The sequence below is a fragment of the Lissotriton helveticus genome, chromosome 7 (genome assembly GCF_964261635.1).
Source record: "Lissotriton helveticus chromosome 7, aLisHel1.1, whole genome shotgun sequence".
NCBI classification, from domain to species: domain Eukaryota; kingdom Metazoa; phylum Chordata; class Amphibia; order Caudata; family Salamandridae; genus Lissotriton; species Lissotriton helveticus.
Genome location: NC_136068.1, coordinates 318175127 through 318193898, shown reverse-complemented (window position 1 = coordinate 318193898; position 18772 = coordinate 318175127). Strand labels below are relative to the sequence as shown.

The window sequence follows — 18772 nt, the reverse complement described above, 5'->3', positions numbered from 1 at the left end:
CTGAGGTCCACCCAGGAAACATGAACAGATGTACAATGAGCTGTGAATGCAGGACATATATACAGTGTATGCATTGGGCACAAAACATTGCCATAACACATGCAGGTAACTCACAGACCTTGTAACTCATTGACAATAAAGTCCAGCAATGTGGCACCACAGGCCCTTTGACTGAGTCAATGCTGTGACACTTTCACAGCACCGTATTCGGGGAGTTAAACAATGATGTGTTGCAACCCTGGGATATTGCCTGTGCTGGACCAGAATCATCAGGCGTGTCCTGATGCATTCACACTTGCACAATGATGGAAGGATGTCTGCGTCATGAAGATGATTGTGTATGTGCACAAATGGACACCTTCATGCACATGATAAGTCACCAAAGTTGTTTGACTATCTACATGTTTGCAGCATGATGCATCATAACTTATTCTAACAAATGAGAAAAGAGTAAATTTGCCTCCATAGTGCCTACATATGTAACCCAAGGGGAGGCATGCCGTGCAATGCCTTTCCATTATGTTGCATTTCAAAAACATCTGGAAATCTTTGATGGTCCATGGGTGTGGAGTGGGAACACACACAGCAACACCTATGGAACAGGGCTGTGATGTAAAAGTGCCAGACACATATGTCCCATATTTACATGGGCAGTGAATGCCACGCATGTTATCTTCACACATCACTGGTAATATGGTGACAGGTGATGCTCTTTTGTTGCTTTACACAAAGTGTTCCACCATCGACATTGTGAACTTCTGAATGTGCAAATATACAAAATAAATTGTATTTAGAGTTGTGTTTCAGACATATGGAACTATGACCTCCAAACATGCACAGATAACATTTTAATTCATGATGTATTTTCTCAGAGACCATTGCACCACCAGTGCTTCTCATTTAATTATGGAGGGAGAAATGTATGGCATTGATGTAGACCTCTAAATAAACAACATATGTGTTTATACATACTGAATTTCCAATTGGGCCACAGACGTCCAGTCCAAGATGGTCCGGCAAGTCTCCCTCTCTGCTGATGAGATCGTTCCAGCGGTGTTTCAGTAGGTGTACTGTGCATTCCATGTCAAATATGCGGGCCATGTGATGCTGGACCATGGCCCACCTCTGCCGCCATTACAGATGGGGAGTGGCCCTTGCTCACCCTGCCCCTTGTGCTGATCATACGGGGCAGAAAATAAAAAATGAGCCACACTAGGCCTGCAAACTGTCTGTGAGACAGGTTCTAAGACACGTTAAATGAAACTTATAGTAAAATAAATGAAAAAAGAAAATCCCACCCTTATGACTAACCTACACCTATCTACCCCAAATGAGCACCCACACCCCAAAAAACTAAAATGTTGACAACACAAAGACTTTGATTTGACAATTCACAGACAAACAGATGTTTAAAGTGCACACAAAAACAGACAAAACACAGTACAAGGTCAAAAAAACAGCACAGCAATCGACAACAGCCTCCTCCACCAAGTATACTCCTAGGACTAGTAAGTGAAAGAGAGAGTAACTGTGTACTTCCTGTTTTTCAGCATGGATGAGTCATCAATCAATCAATCAATCATATCATTTGTAAAGCGCACTACTCACCCATGAGGGTCTCAAAGCGATGGGGTGGGGAATGCTGCTACCGCTCGAAAAGCCAGGTCTTGAGGAGTTTTCTGAAGGTCAGCAGGTCTTGGGTCTGCCGTAGGCGGATGGGGAGGGTGTTCCAGGTCTTGGCGGAGAGGTGAGAGAACGATCTGCCGCTGGACGTCTCTCTTCGGAAGCGGGGGACTGTGGCGAGAGCGAGGCCGGCAGAGCGGAGCTGGCGGGTGGGGGTGTAGAAGCTGAGTCGTCCGTTGAGGTAAGTTGGTCCGGTGTTGTGGAGTGCCTTCTGTGCGTGGGTGAGGAGCTTGAAGGTTATCCTCTTGTTGACCGGGAGCCAGTGCAGGTCTCTCAGGTGGGGTGTGATGTGGCTGCGGCGAGGGATGTCGAGGATCAGGTGTGCGGTGGCGTTCTGGATGCGTTGGAGCCGTCTCAGGAGTTTGGCCAAGACTCCTGCGTAGAGTGCATTTCCGTAGTCCAACCTGCTGCTGACGAGAGCCTGGGTGACGGTTCTTCTGGTTTCAGTGGGGATCCACTTGTAGATCCTGCGGAGCATGCGGAGGGTGTTGAAGCAGGAGGAGGAGACGGCGTTGACCTGTTTAGTCATGGAGAGGGTGGAGTCGAGGATGACCCCCAGGTTGCGTGCGTGGCGGTGGGTTTTGGAGCGGTTCCCAGTGCGGTTGGCCACCAGGAGTCATCCCAGGCAGAAGGGGTTGATCTAAGGATGAGGACCTCAGTCTTTTTCCGAGTTCATCTTCAGTCGGCTGTCCCTCTTCCATTCAGCGACGGCCTTCATTCCGTTGTGAAGGTTGGTTTTGATGGTGTGGGGGTCCATGGTAAGGAAGAGGATCAGATGGTCATTGCAGTCATTGCATCATTTCCTGCATGGATGTCACACGTTTTTACACGTTTTGCATCATATTTCAGACGATGCATCGTGATAACGACTCAATTACCATTTACAGTTCATATCTGCATGTGTGAAGTTTCTCTATGTTGCGTGGGTTCCAACTTTGTTGCATTAGGCTTCATGCGGTAACAGGGTAACAGGCATCTGTATAGGAGATGCGATCCGTTTTAAATTTTGTTTCAATATTCACCAAGATACTACCCATTTTTAAATTTGCGTTATTTTTCGTAAAGATGCAACCCGTTTTGTGTCTTGGAGTGACTCAACCCTGATTTAGGTTTGAAGAAGTGGAGATGCGTGGTATTGTGCAAGTGATGCATCACGTAATGCCCATGTAGGTTTTTTTTCAACATAATGCATGTTTTTTGCTGTGTTGTGGTCATTTTTGTGTCAAACCTTCACGTATATTATTGGATATGTATCCATGCTTTTTTTTTATTGAATTGTTGGGATGTTTGCAGTACTTTTACAGTCAACATGCACAGCAGGTGAATAGTTTTGCATCACGCATCATCAGCACTACCTGCAGGACAATTCGTACCATGTCACAACCAGGCATCCTGTGTGGCTTCACATATGCTTGTGCCAAACCCAACCTCGCACGCAAAACTTTGCATGTTGGGTGGGAACATGGGTGTTGGTGTGGCTTTTGCATACAACACACATGTCCACTATTGCATTTCCTCATTTATGTGCAATAATACGTGCATATCTGCATTCAACTCAAACACAACACCTGCATTGATGTCACAAGCCGCAATAAGGTGACATTTGTTTTTTCGACGTATACATTTTCACTCTTTAAATATGTGCTGCTTCACACATCACACAATTATAGATGTGATCTGGCTAAATGTATTTATTTCCTGAATGCAGGTGTCCCTTTCTGCAGTAATGTATGTCATCCACACCACCCAGCCATCCTTGCACCATGGTGCAGGTGTGCTTCTGCCGAAAATGCCAGCAGTTTGTGCTCATTCACAGAGTACAACACAGAGAAGAACATGTGTTAGCGAACATGTTGCATGTCTGTGCCTCATTCATGGCCCAGCTTGACTCTGCAAATGTCCTAGCTGAAACATTTGGTGATGCTTTATCGTTCACAGGGACAGTTGTGCACAGTATTGGTGTTAATGTTTGTGATGTGACACATCACATTGTTGCATACTATGCACTATGAGGATGTAATTACATTGTCTATAGGCATGATGTGTGATGACATGTGCAATATTAATGTGAATGCCTCTCCTGAACAATTTTGCCAGTCACTGCTTCAGGGAAGTGGACATGCTAATGAAGACTGATGTAGTTTGCCAGTTGCATGTGGTGGTGTACATATGCCAGTCGGTGTGCCACATCTGTAGAAGTTGATAGCCTGATGAATTCACATGTCCTATCTGCAGTAATGGGGTGCACATACGAGTGGCTGCAACACCTTCATTTTCATGTTGTTCTATGTGTCAGTCAAATCCAGTATACACACGTGTTACATACACAGATGATTTTGCTGATTAATGACATGAGATGTTACATATCATTAGAGCAATTCACATTGTATGCAGTTGTATTGTATGATCTGTATACAAAATGGACACAAAGGAAAATCTTTAATGTGTATTTTTGAGATTGTAACATTAGTGCACATTGAAACAAATGTTGAATAGTGACATCATGTGAAGAATTGAGTGACAATGTGAGTGCAACGTATTGTCCCTGCAGTAGTGTTGAGTATGGCTCGTCCTTCTGCCTCTGATTCGTCATCATCATCATCCATTTGTTCAGGGGGCTGTTCCTCTTCATCCCATGGAACATTTGTTTTGACACATATGTTATATAGTATTGCACATGCAATGATCATCTAGCAGACCATTTCTGGTGAATACCATAGCCTTCCACCTGAGGCAGCGAAACATGGACTTGAGCATGCCAAAGCTTCTTTCTATGATGTTTCTTGTTTGGCAATGTGCATGGTTTTATACTTTTTGTGGGTCAGTCTGGGGATTGCCAAATGGTATCATCAACCACTTCTGTAGGCCATATCCTTGATCAGCTATAAGTGGTAAGTGAGATAAATGTGTTAACTTTAGTGAGGATTCAGTATACATGGTATGTGTTGTACGTCATATTTGCAAACATTTTAAGTGGGATTTCTGTTTGGGATGATTAGATGTTGTGTTTAACATTGAGTTTCCCAGTGTTTGTAACACATGTCACTTCACTTGTCAATCAATTGATAGTCATGACAGAGGATGGTGCTTTGCAGTGCATGATTTGTTGACTGAAAGGTGTGAAGTCTTGCAATGTGTAAATGATACCTGTGTACTTATTGGGAAACATCCATTACAACGCAAGTATAACAACGCAGTGCTATTACAACGCAGGTAATACAACGCAGGTTCTTTTACAACGCATGTTTTTACAACGCATGGTATTACAACGTAAGTGCTATTACAACGCATGCTTTTACATCGTAATTTATATGGTTAATTGTTACATATTATTTTGTGGGTTATTTAATAATAATAATAATATGTAATATTTTTTTTACATGTGATCAAAATTTTGATTTTAAATAATATTATTTTTATTATTTAATTATGTAATACTCAGTCATTTAAATATAATGAATATTAATAAGTATATAATAATTATTAATATTCAGGTATTTTTTGTAGCAATATTTTATTATTTATTTAAATTAAATAATGTTTGAAAAAATAAGTATTAATAATTTTATTATTTAATTATGTAATATGTAATACTGGGAATTTTGTATAATTTATTTAAATATAATTTATTTAAATATAATAAGTATTAATACTCAGGTATTTTTTGTAGCAATTTTGTATAATTTATTTAAATATAATAAGTATTAATAATCATGTATTATTTGTAGCAATGTTTTATTATTTCTTTTAAATAAATAATATTTATAAAAATAAGTATTTATACATTGGTAAATAATGTTTATAAAAATAAATATTAATACTCAGGTATTTTTTGAAGGAATTTTTTCTTATTTATTTAAATTAAATAATGTTTATAAAATAAAGTTTTAATACTTTGGTAAATAATGTTTATAAAAATAAGTATTAATACTCTATAATAAATATTAATAAGTATATAATAATTATTAATACTCAGGTATTTTTTGTAGCAATATTTGATTACGTATTTAAATTAAATAATGTTTGAAAAAATAAGTATGAATAATTTTATTATTTAATTATGTAATATGTAATACTCAGGGAATTTGGTATAATTTATTTAAATATAATAAGTATTAATACTCAGGTATTTTTTGTAGCAATGTTGTATAATTTAGTTAAATATAATAAGTATTAATAATCATGTATTATTTGTAGCAATTTTTTATTATTTATTTTAAATAAATAATATTTATAAAAATAAGTATTAATACATTGTTAAATAATGTTAATAAAAATAAATATTAATACTCAGGTATTTTTTGTAGGAATTTTTTCTTATTTATTTAAATTAAATAATGTTTATAAAATAAAGTTTTAATACTTTGGTAAATAATGTTTATAAAAATAAGTATTAATACTCCGGTATTTTTTTCACAATTTGTCAAATTTATTTATATAAAATAATGTTTAAAAAAAATTAATATTAATACTCCAGTATTTTTTGAGAAAGAATAGAGATTATGATTTAAAAAAATAATACTATAATAATAATTAGATGATTTAGAAGGTAAAAATTATTATTAATAAATATTTTAATATTAAGTTATGTTTAAAATAATATTTAAATAATTTACAAATCAATTGGAATATTAATAGATGTAATTTTAGAAACTTTCTCACGCTTTTGCATTGGTTTCAATGAAGGTTTTAGTCCTTTATTTATTTCTATGAATACTCCATTGGAATCCGCGGAACGGTTTAGTATGGATGAAAAAGAACAGAAGCAGGATGGAGAAGAAGGATACAAGGGTAGCATAATGGTAAGTGATTAAAAACTTTATTTTTGGTATATAAACAATATTTTAAAACGTTAAAAATTAAGAAAAATAATTGAAAAAGTCTTTGTGTTTTCAAAAATATTTTATTATTTAACGAAAATAAAATGTAAAAAAAATATATAATATTTATTTCAAATTTACAACATTTTCTAAATTTTTTAACTTTTGAAATGATAATTATAATGTATTATAACAAAAAAATATTACATTAGCTTAAAATAGTCCTTTATTCATTTTGCGGCTTTTTGATTACGTCGTTACGTTAACGTCGACGTTCGACGCCATCTTGGATTTCATCGATTGCTGGAAGCAGCTGGAAGCTGATCTGCGCTCAAGGTAGGAAACTTTTACAACTTAATTAACAGTAAAACATATTAAAAAAGTATATATATTGTAATGAGAGGATAATGAGAGGTTGCGTTTTAAACTAATATTTGTTTTTGATTGAAATTGAACATGTCGCCGAACATTTCATTTGTATATGCCTTCGTCGGGTAATGTATCAGAACAAGTCAAGGGTAAATATTTTTCAATAAAGTTATTATACACAAAAAGTAATCATTTTGAACGTTACATGTTTTGTGTTGAGATGGGAATGTATTGCTTTTGTAAGTTTGTTCAACATAGAAAGGTTATCAACGTTTATTTGAAAAATGATACTTTTGGGCTTGGATTGTTGAAAAAAAAACTGGTTTTTGCATTTACGATTGTTCAAATCGAAGCAATATTTGTGCGGTATTCTTTGCTGATATTTTGAAATAAGGGTCTTGATTGGTTGTTTTGGATAAATATTTCAAAAAGAAGGAATTTCATGGCATTGGTAATGCTTTTTTACGAGTGGTTTCATAGATGCAAGATATGATTACGAAAAATGGGTTTAATTGGTTGTTTTCTTTTCATATTTCAAAAAGCAGGTTTACAAAATATATGTTTTGCATGTGTATTTTAAAAATTGAAATATTTGAAAAATGAAAAGATTTAGTCAGCGAGAAAAATTGCAGTTAGGATGTGTTCTTGGCAAAATCATGAAAAAATCTAGAGGGAAGAATGTATAAATATATTTAGTAAGTGAGATTATATTTAGTTAGGTTGTGAAGTTACTTAACCATAAAAAATTTATTTTAAGTTACGTACGTCACATTTTTAAATGAAGAATTGTTAGACAAATAGAAGAATGGGTAATATTTCAGTAAAGGTGCTTTTTTTGTTTGTTTTCTGTTTGAAATACAACAGAAATTTGTCATATAAACTAATTTTTACAAGCCAGTATCATTTTTGAAATAGTAAGTGGGGAAAAAAGTATTTCAAAATAACTTTAAAAAAAAAACGTTCAAAATGTTTACTTCTAGGAAAAATATTCCATATCTGAAATCATAATTAATTTTTAATAGTAGAAAAATAATTTCTACATGCCTTTTATAGGTTTTTATTTGTAAAAAGAAAGGGGATGGATTTTTCCATTTTTCAAAAATGTATACCTGAAAAGGATAAGATTTCAAAAGGTAAGGGAACCCGACGATTATAAAATTTAAAACTTTTTTACAAAAAAGCCAATTGAATTCAATATATAAAAAATAAATTTAGGGCAAAGCAGGAAAGTAAGTTTTGGATTAAATTTTAGAAATGTAATATATTAGCAACATTTTCAAGGTAGTCTGATGCCACACACAACGAAAATTGTTGTAGTACACCCAATAGTCTCCTGGACATTTCCTTTGTTTGTCTTGAAGGTCGTGGATTTAGGCTACCTGAAAATGCTTGTGCAATTCTCATCTCTTGAAAACTTTGCTCCTTCTTCAAAGTTTTCAAAAAAGAGTAAAAATTAGGATGATGTTTGCCAATTGTATGACTGAAGGAGTTGTGCCATCCCTCTATGGCATTATTTGTTTTAGCACCACCTTCCAAGCAGGTTGAGTAGCAGTTCCACCACTGCACATGGTAACGTGGCTTCCTCCTGCGACCTGATCTGCTTAGACGCCCAATCCATGTGTCCTCGAAATAATTTAAAATTGGAGCCAATTTTTCTTCATTTTCTATAAAATATTCAGATTCTGAAATTGCAGTGTAGTATTCATCTACACTATCAGGTGGTACAAAACAAAGGGCAGTTAATTTTTTTAATTCAAATTGTAATTTGCTATCAGAGCAGTAATCTGCAACCAGGGATGTTTTTTGAAGTTTACGCCAATATGCCTGGGAAAAATGAAAAAAACATCCCTGAATTTGGGTATCCACGTACAATTTGTTGATGACATTCATCATAGTCAATTCAAAATCTAAAATGATTTTCCTAGGACTTTTTCCTGATGTTTTCTCTTTAATTACTGATAAAAATTCATTATAGGTTGCAGATTGCTAGTCTGGTAGTAAACTATATACTAAGGGAACTACATTATTGTTTATTTGTGCATGAATGCTGTAAATTTGGGTGAAAGGATGGGGCGTACATTTAAACGTACCATCCATCATCCAAATTTCCGTATTCTCTAATTTATAAAGGTTACGGGGAGTGCTAAATATTAATATGCGTTTGAGAGGGTTTTGGTTATCATAGAGAAGGAAAGGTTCATTAGAGAAAGAAAGAGTTAATTCGTGTGGAATTACAATGTCAGCAAAAGTTTGTGGAGTAACTGTTTGTGTGTTACTTGCCTGCTTTTTACATTGAATAATTCTACGCAAATTAGGGATTGTTGGCATATTACAAGCAACGTGTCCAGGGACATGTTGTGCAACCTCTCTTAAAATTTGACCAGGAGTTGCATTGGAGGTGGATGCAATATCTTTCATTTGGTTGATTGTATCGCGTATTTCTATTTCCATTGCAGAGGCAGAGTGGTTATGTTCAGTGGTTTTGATTATGTTGTCACCAACAGTAACTGCTCTGCCTCTGCAACGAGAAGAATAATATTGAACACACCTCCAATGTCTCCTTGGTTCACTTATCCTCTCATTACAATATATATACCCACAGTGTTTTAGAAGTCTGTTTCCTTTTCTTGATTTTGTATAAATTGCTGTGGTATTGCTGGCCATTTTCTGTGGAAAAAAGGAAACATGAAATATAAAATATTATGTTGGTTCTGTTTGAAAAAATACATTGCACTTAAACATTTTTCAGCACTTTCCTTAATCATGCATTTACCTGGACTTGGAATTGCAAGTTGATTTTATAGAATAGTTAGAATAGTAAGTGGCACTTCAACACTATCCAGCACTTTCTCTAATCATGCAATTTCCTGGAGTTAGAATAGTAAGTGGCACTTCAAGACTATCCAGCACTTTCTCTAATCATACATTTATCTGGAGTTAGAATAGTAAGTGGCACTTCAATACTATCCAGCACTTTCCCTAATCAAGCACTTACCTGGTGTTAGAATAGTAAGTGGCACTTCAACACTATCCAGCATTTTTTCTAATCATGCACTTTCCTGGAGTTAGAATAGTAAGTGGCACTTCAATACTATCCAGCACTTTCCCTAATCAAGCACTTACCTGGTGTTAGAATAGTAAGTGGCACTTCAACACTATCCAGCACTTTCCCTGATCATGCACTTTCCTGGAGTTAGAATAGTAAGTTGCACTTCAACACTATCCAGCACTTTCCCTAAACATGCACTTTCCTGGAGTTAGAATAGTAAGTGGCACTTCAACACTATCCAGCACTTTTTCTAATCATGCTCTTATCTGGAGTTAGAATATTAAGTGGCACTTCAAAACTATCCAGTACGTTCCCTAATGAAGTAATTACCTGGAGTTTGAATAGTAAATGACATTTTTCACTATCCTGCACTTTTTCGGTTTTACAATTATATTTTGTATGCAATGTACGCAGAAAATGAAATGTGTTTATTTGACAGTTACCTTTGAGTTTTGAAGGTTGCTTTGTGGGTTTCTTTCAAGTCTTGCAAATTGTTTTGATGTTGGCTGAGCTTTGCTTGCTTTTTCGGTTTTGGTTTATCTTGTTTGGCTGTAATGAAAAAATTTAAAAAAGTGTTATATGGTTTGATAATGTTTTATTTCTATATCTTTTCTAAACGTTCAAAAAAATAATCTATATGTATTGATGATTAGAAATTTGTGACATGTTAACACTAACCAGCACTTTATTTGCTCATGCATTTATCTGGACTTGGAATTGTAAGTGGCACTTAAACACTATCCAGCACTTTCCCTAATCAAGCACTTACCTGGTGTTAGAATAGTAAGTGGCACTTCAACACTATCCAGCACTTTCCCTAATCATCCACTTTCCTGGAGTTAGAATAGTAAGTGGCACTTCAACACTATCCACCACTTTCCCTAATCATGCACTTTCCTGGAGTTAGAATAGTATGTTGCACTTTAACACTATCCAGCACTTTCCCTAAACATGCACTTTCCTGGAGTTAGAATAGTAAGTGGCACTTCAACACTATCCAGCACTTTCCCTAAACATGCACTTTCCTGGAGTTAGAATAGTAAGTGGTACTTCAACGGGATCCACTTCAACACTATCCAGCACTTTCCCTAATCATACACTTTCCTAGAATAAGAATAGTAAGTGGCACTTCAACACTATCCAGCACTTTCCCTAATCATGCACTTTCCTGGAGTTAGAATAGTAAGTGGCACTTCAACACTATCCAGCACTTTCCCTAATCATGCACTTTCCTGGAGTTAGAATAGTAAGTGGCACTTCAACACTATCCAGCACTTTCCCTAATCAAGCACTTACCTGGTGATAGAATAGTAAGTGGTATTTCAACACTATCCAGCACTTTCCTTAAACATGCACTTTCCTGGAGTTAGAATAGTAAGTGGCACTTCAATACTATCCAGCACTTTCCCTAATGAAGCACTTACCTGGTGTTAGAATAGTAAGTTGCACTTCAACACTATCCAGCATTTTCCCTAAACATGCAATTTCCTGGAGTTAGAATAGTAAGTGGCACTTCAACACTATCCAGCACTTTCCCTAAACATGCACTTTCCTGGAGTTAGAATAGTAAGTTGCACTTCAACACTATCCAGCACTTTCTCTAATCATGCACTTTCCTGGAGTTAGAATAGTAAGTTGCACTTCAACACTATCCAGCACTTTCCCTAATCAAGCACTTACCTGGTGTTAGAATAGTAAGTGGCACTTCAACACTATCCAGCACTTTCCCTAATCATCCACTTTCCTGGAGTTAGAATAGTAAGTTGCACTTCAACACTATCCAGCACTTTCCCTAAACATGCACTTTCCCGGAGTTAGAATAGTAAGTGGCACTTCAACACTATCCAGCATTTTTTCTAATCATGCCATTGCCTGGAGTTAGAATATTAAGTGGCACTTCAACACTATCCAGCACTTTCCCTAATCATGCACTTTCCTGGAGTTAGAATAGTAAATGGCACTTCAACACTATCCAGCACTTTCCCTAATCAAGCACTTACCTGGAGTTTGAATAGTAAATGACATTTTTCACTATCCTGCACTTTTTCGGTTTTAAAATTATATTTTGTATGCAATGTACGCAGAAAATGAAATGTGTTTATTTGTCAGTTACCTTTGAGTTTTGAAGGTTGCTTTGTCGGTTTCTTTCAAGTCTTGCAAATTGTTTGGATGTTGGCTGAGCTTTGCTTGCTTTTTCGGTTTTGGTTTATCTTGTTTGGCTGTGATGAAAAAATTTAAAAAAATGTTATATGGTTTGATAATGTTTTATTTCTATATCTTTTCTAAACGTTGAAAAAAATAATCTATATGTATTGATGATTAGAAATTTGTGACATGTTAACACTAACCAGCACTTTATTTGCTCAAGCAATTATCTGGACTTGGAATTGTAAGTGGCACTTAAACACTATCCAGCACTTTCCCTAAACATGCACTTACCTGGAGTAAGAATAGTAAGTGGCACTTCAACACTATCCAGCATTTTCACTAATCATGCACTTTCCTGGAGTTAGAATAGTAAGTGGCACTTCAACACTATCCAACACTTTCCCTACTAATGCACTTTCCAGGAGTTAGAATAGTAAGTTGCACTTCAACACTATCCAGCACTTTCCCTAATCACGCACGTTCCTGGAGTTAGAATAGTAAGTGGCACTTCAACACTATCCAGCACTTTCCTTAATCATGCACTTTCATGGAGTTAGAATAGTAAATGGCACTTCAACACTATACAGCACTTTCCCTAATCATGCACTTTCCTGGAGTTAGAATAGTATGTTGCACTTTAACACTATCCAGCACTTTTCCTAAACATGCACTTTCCTGGAGTTAGAATAGTAAGTGGCACTTCAACACTATCCAACACTTTCCCTAATCAAGCACTTTCCTGGAGTTAGAATAATAAGTGGGACTTCAACACTATCCAGCACTTTCCCTAATCAAGCACTTACCTGGTGTTAGAATAGTAAGTGTCATTTCAACACTATCCAGCACTTTCCTTAAACATGCACTTTCCTGGAGTTAGAATAGTAAGTGGCACTTCAATACTATCCAGCACTTTCCCTAATGAAGCACTTACCTGGTGTTAGAATAGTAAGTGGCACTTCAACACTATCCAGCATTTTCCCTAAACATGCAATTTCCTGGAGTTAGAATAGTAAGTGGCACTTCAACACTATCCAGCACTTTCCCTAAACATGCACTTTCCTGGAGTTAGAATAGTAAGTTGCACTTCAACACTATCCAGCACTTTCCCTAAACATGCACTTTTCTGGAGTTAGAATAGTAAGTGGCACTTCAACACTATCCAGCACTTTTTCTAATCAAGCACTTACCTGGTGTTAGAATAGTAAGTGGCACTTCAACACTATCCAGCACTTTCCCTAATCACCCACTTTCCTGGAGTTAGAATAGTAAGTTGCACTTCAACACTATCCAGCACTTTCCCTAAACATGCACTTTCCTGGAGTTAGAATAGTAAGTGGCACTTCAACACTATCCAGCATTTTTTCTAATCATGCCCTTACCTGGAGTTAGAATAGTAAGTGGCACTTCAACACTATCCAGCACTTTCCCTAATCATGCACTTTCCTGGAGTTAGAATAGTAAATGGCACTTCAACACTATCCAGCACTTTCCCTAATCAAGCACTTACCTGGAGTTTGAATAGTAATTGACATTTTTCACTATCCTGCACTTTTTCGGTTTTAAAATTATATTTTGTATGCAATGTACGCAGAAAATGAAATTTGTTTATTTGTCAGTTACCTTTGAGTTTTGAAGGTTGCTTTGTCGGTTTCTTTCAAGTCTTGCAAATTGTTTGGATGTTGGCTGAGCTTTGCTTGCTTTTTCGGTTTTGGTTTATCTTGTTTGGCTGTGATGAAAACATTTAAAAAAATGTTATATGGTTTGATAATGTTTTATTTCTATATCTTTTCTAAATGTTGAAAAAAATAATCTATATGTATTGATGATTAGAAATTTGTGACATGTTAACACTAACCAGCACTTTATTTGCTTATGCATTTATCTGGACTTGGAATTGTAAGTGGCACTTAAACACTATCCAGCACTTTCCCTAAACATGCACTTACCTGGAGTAAGAATAGTAAGTGGCACTTCAACACTATCCAGCACTTTCCCTAATCATGCAATTTCCTGGAGTAAGAATAGTAAGTGGCACTTCAACACTATCCAACACTTTCCCTAATCATTCACTTTCCTGGAGTTAGAATAGTAAGTTGCACTTCAACACTATCCAGCACTTTCCCTAATCATCCACTTTCCTGGAGTTAGAATAGTAAGTGGCACTTCAACACTATCCAGCACTTTCCCTAATCATGCACTTTCCTGCAGTTCGAATAGTAAGTGGCACTTCAACACTATCCAGCACTTTCCCTAATCATGCACTTTCCTGGAGTTAGAATAGTAAGTGGCACTTCAACACTATCCAACACTTTCCCTAATCATGCACTTTCCTGGAGTTAGAATAGTAAGTTGCACTTCAACACTATCCAGCACTTTCTCTAAACATGCACTTTCCTGGAGTTAGAATAGTAAGTGGCACTTCAACACTATCCAGCACTTTCCCTAAACATGCACTTTTCTGGAGTTAGAATAGTAAGTGGCACTTCAACACTATCCAGCACGTTTTCTAATCATGCCCTTATCTGGAGTTAGAATATTAAGTGGCACTTCAAAACTATCCAGTACGTTCCGTAATGAAGCACTTACCTGGAGTTTGAATAGTAATTGACATTTTTCACTATCCTGCACTTTTTCGGTTTTAAAATTATATTTTGTATGCAATGTACACAGAAAATGAAATGTGTTTATTTGAAAGTTACCTTTGAGTTTTTAAGGTTGCTTTGTGGGTTTCTTTCAAGTCTTGCAAATTGTTTTGATGTTGGCTGAGGTTTGCTTGCTTTTTCGGTTTTGGTTTATCTTGTTTGGCTGCAATGAAAAAATTTAAAAAAGTGTTATATGGTTTGATAATGTTTTATTTCTATATCTTTTCTAAATGTTGAAAAAAATAATCTATATGTATTGATGATTAGAAATTTGTGACATGTTAACACTAACCAGCCATTTATTTGCTTATGCATTTATCTGGACTTGGAATTGTAAGTGGCACTTCAACACTATCCAGCACTTTCCCTAAACATGCACTTTCATGGAGTTAGAATAGCAAGTGGCACTTCAATACTATCCAGTACTTTCTTTAATCAAGCACTTACCTGGTGTTAGAATAGTAAGTGGCACTTCAACACTATCCAGCATTTTTACTAATCATCCACTTTCCTGGAGTTAGAATAGTAAGTGGCACTTCAACACTATCCAGCACTTTCCCTAATCATCCACTTTCCTGGAGTTAGAATAGTAAGTGGCACTTCAACACTATCCAGCACTTTTCCTAAACATGCACTTTCCTGGAGTTAAAATAGTAAGTGGCACTTCAACACTATCCAGCACTTTCCCTAATCATGCACTTTCCTGGAGTTAGAATAGTAAGTGGCACTTCAACACTATCCAGCACTTTCCCTAATCATGCACTTTCCTGGAGTTAGAATAGTAAGTGGCACTTCAACACTATCCAGCACTTTCCCTAATCATCCACTTTCCTGGAGTTAGAATAGTAAGTGGCACTTCAACACTATCCAGCACTTTCCCTAATCATGCACTTTCCTGGAGTTAGAATAGTAAGTGGCACTTCAACACTATCCAGCACTTTCCCTAAACATGCACTTTCCTGGAGTTAGAATAGTAAGTGGCACTTCAACACTATCCAACACTTTCCCTAATCATGCACTTTCCTGGAGTTAGAATAGTAAGTGGTACTTTAAACGGGATCCACTTCAACACTATCCAGCACTTTCCCTAATCATACACTTTCCTAGAATAAGAATAGTAAGTGGCACTTCAACACTATCCAGCACTTTCCCTAATCATGCACTTTCCTGGAGTTAGAATAGTAAGTGGCACTTCAACACTATCCAGCACTTTCCCTAATCATGCACTTTCCTGGAGTTAGAATAGTAAGTGGCACTTCAACACTATCCAGCACTTTCCCTAATCATGCACTTTCCTGGAGTTAGAATAGTAAGTGGCACTTCAACACTATCCAGCACTTTCCCTAATCATGCACTTTCCTGGAGTTAGAATAGTAAGTGGCACTTCAACACTATCCAGCACTTTCCCTAATCATCCACTTTCATGGAATTAGAATAGTAAGTGACACTTCATAACTATCCAGCACTTTCCCTAATCATCCACTTTCCTGGAGTTAGAATAGTAAGTGGCACTTCAACACTATCCAGCAGTTTTCCTAAACATGCTCTTTCCTGGAGTTAGAATAGTAAGTGGCACTTCAACACTATCCAGCACTTGCACTAATCATGTATTTACTTGAACATTGCATAGTAAGTGGCACTTTAACACTATACAGTACTTTCTTTAATCATGCACTTTATTGGTGTTGGAATAGTAAGTGGCATTTCTACACTATCCAGCACTTTATCTAATCATGCTCTTACCTGGAGTTGGAATAGTAATTTGTATTTCTAATCTATCCAGCACTTTCTCGTATCAAACAATTACCTGGAGTTTAAATAGTAAATGAAATTTTTTGACTATACTGCATTTTTTCTGCTTTAAAATTATATATCGTATGCAATGTAAGCAGAAAATGAAATGTGTTTATTTGACAGTTACCTTTGAGTTTTGAAGGTTGGTTTGTGAGTTTCTTTCAAGTCTTGCAAACTGTTTTGATATTGGCTGAGCTTTGATCGCTTTTACAGTTTTGGTTGTTCTCCTTTGAATGTAAAAAAAAATTTTGAAAATGTGTTATATATTTGGATAATGTTTTTATTATTTATCCCTTTTGTACGTTGTCTTAAATAAAAATATGTTTATTATTGTTTACAAATTAGTAAAATGTTAACACTAACCAGCCTTTTCTTACATCATGCATTTACCTGGACTTAGATTACTTAGGGCCCGATGTAGGTAAAATAGATTTACTGATTTTTAATTACCGAATCATACCGATTAGGAAATAAAAAATCGGTAAATCTAAGGGGTCGAGATGTAGGAACATCCAGATGTTCCTTTTGCCGAATTGGTAAATATCTGTATTTACCGATTCGGTAAATACCGACCGGTAATGACCCATTCATTCCTATGGGCTTTGAAGCGCATAGGAATGAATGGGGCATTACCGGTCGGTATTTACCGAATCGGTAAATACAGATATTGACAAGGGTGCAGGGGGTGTCACTTTGACACCCTCTAGCACCCCCAAAAAAGGTTTGGGGACCACTAAAGTCATGCACTTTCTCAGAGTGGACATAATAAGAGATAATTTCACAATATCAAGTACTTTTCTTAGTTTCTATTAATAATCAGCATTTTAGTCAGAATATGCACTTACCTAGAGTTCGATTAGAAATTTACATTTTTTCGACTATCCTGCACATATTCAGCTAAAAAATATTTATGATTTCTAATGTATTCTCAAATAGAAATGTGTTTATATTTAAAAGTTACCTTTGAGTTTTGAAGGTTGGTTTGATGGGTTTCTTTCAAGTCTTGCAAATTGTTTTGATATTGGCTGAGCTTCGGTTGTTTTTCCGGTTTTGGTTGTTCTCCTTTGAATGTAAAAAAAATTAGAAAATGTGTTATATATTTGGATAATGTTTTAATTATTTATCCCTTTTGTACGTTGTCTTGAATAAAAATATGGTTATTAATGTTTAAAAATTAGTGAAATGTTAACACTAACCAGCAGTTTTTTACATCATGCATTTACCTGGACTTAGAATACTTAGGGCCCGATGTAGGTAAAATAGATTTACTGATTTTTAATTACCGAATCATACCGATTAGGCAATTAAAAATCGGTAAATCTACGGGGTCGAGATGTAGGAACATCCAGATGTTCCTTTTGCTGAATTGGAAAATATCTGTATTTACCGATTCGGTAAATACCGACCGGTAATGCCCCATTCATTCCTATGGGCTTTGAAGCCCATAGGAATGAATGGGACATTACCGGTCGGTATTTACAGAATCGGTAAATACAGATATTGACAAGGATGAAGAGGGTGTCATTTTGACATCCTCTAGCACCCCCAAAAAAGGTTTGGGGACCACTAAAGTCATGCACTTTCTCAGAGTGGAAATAATAACAGATAATTTCACAATATCTAGTACTTTTCTTATTTTCTATTAATAATCAGCATTTTTTTCAGAATATGCACTTACCTAGAGTTCGATTACAAATTTACATTTTTTCGACTATCCTGCACATATTCAGCTAAAAAATATTTATGATTTCCATTGTATTCTCAAATAGAAATGTGTTTATATTTAAAAGTTACCTTTGAGATTTGAATGTTAATTTGTGGTGTTATTTTGCAAATGGTTTCGATATTGGCTGATTTTCGGTGGCTTTCTCAGTTATGGTTGTTCTCCTTTTGCTGTAAAGAAAACATTTGAAAACGTGTCATATGTTCCTTCATAATACATGCGAGTTTTATTACTATGACATTTTTTGTAGAAAATAATCTACTTCTTATACTAATTTATATTTTTTTAAAACGATATTCTACTGGTACATTAAAACTGTCAAGTATTTACCTTGCTGATAGTCCTTTATTTTTCATATATTTTTAAATCTTTGGTTGAATCGATTGTTGTTTTAGGTTTTTTTCACAATCTATACTGCTTCACAACATACATTGAAGTATCTAAAATTAAATGTTGATTTGCATGAGATGCAAAGCAAATAAATACATATTCTATATTTTAAATTCAATTATTCTGACATTTATTTGTCATCCATTTTTACGCT

The 18772-nt window shown here is 35.6% G+C and overlaps 1 long non-coding RNA gene across 1 annotated transcript; it reads right to left on the bottom strand.

Annotated features, from left to right (window-relative positions):
* Positions 1 to 6714: 6714 nt before the first annotated feature.
* Positions 6715 to 18400, bottom strand: LOC144766754 (uncharacterized). The gene is made up of 6 exons (XR_013597909.1): positions 18300 to 18400; positions 17467 to 17567; positions 16633 to 16732; positions 12035 to 12140; positions 10365 to 10470; positions 6715 to 9539 (listed from the first exon to the last, which is right to left on the bottom strand). It is a non-coding gene; the product is annotated as an uncharacterized LOC144766754 (long non-coding RNA).
* Positions 18401 to 18772: the final 372 nt, after the last annotated feature.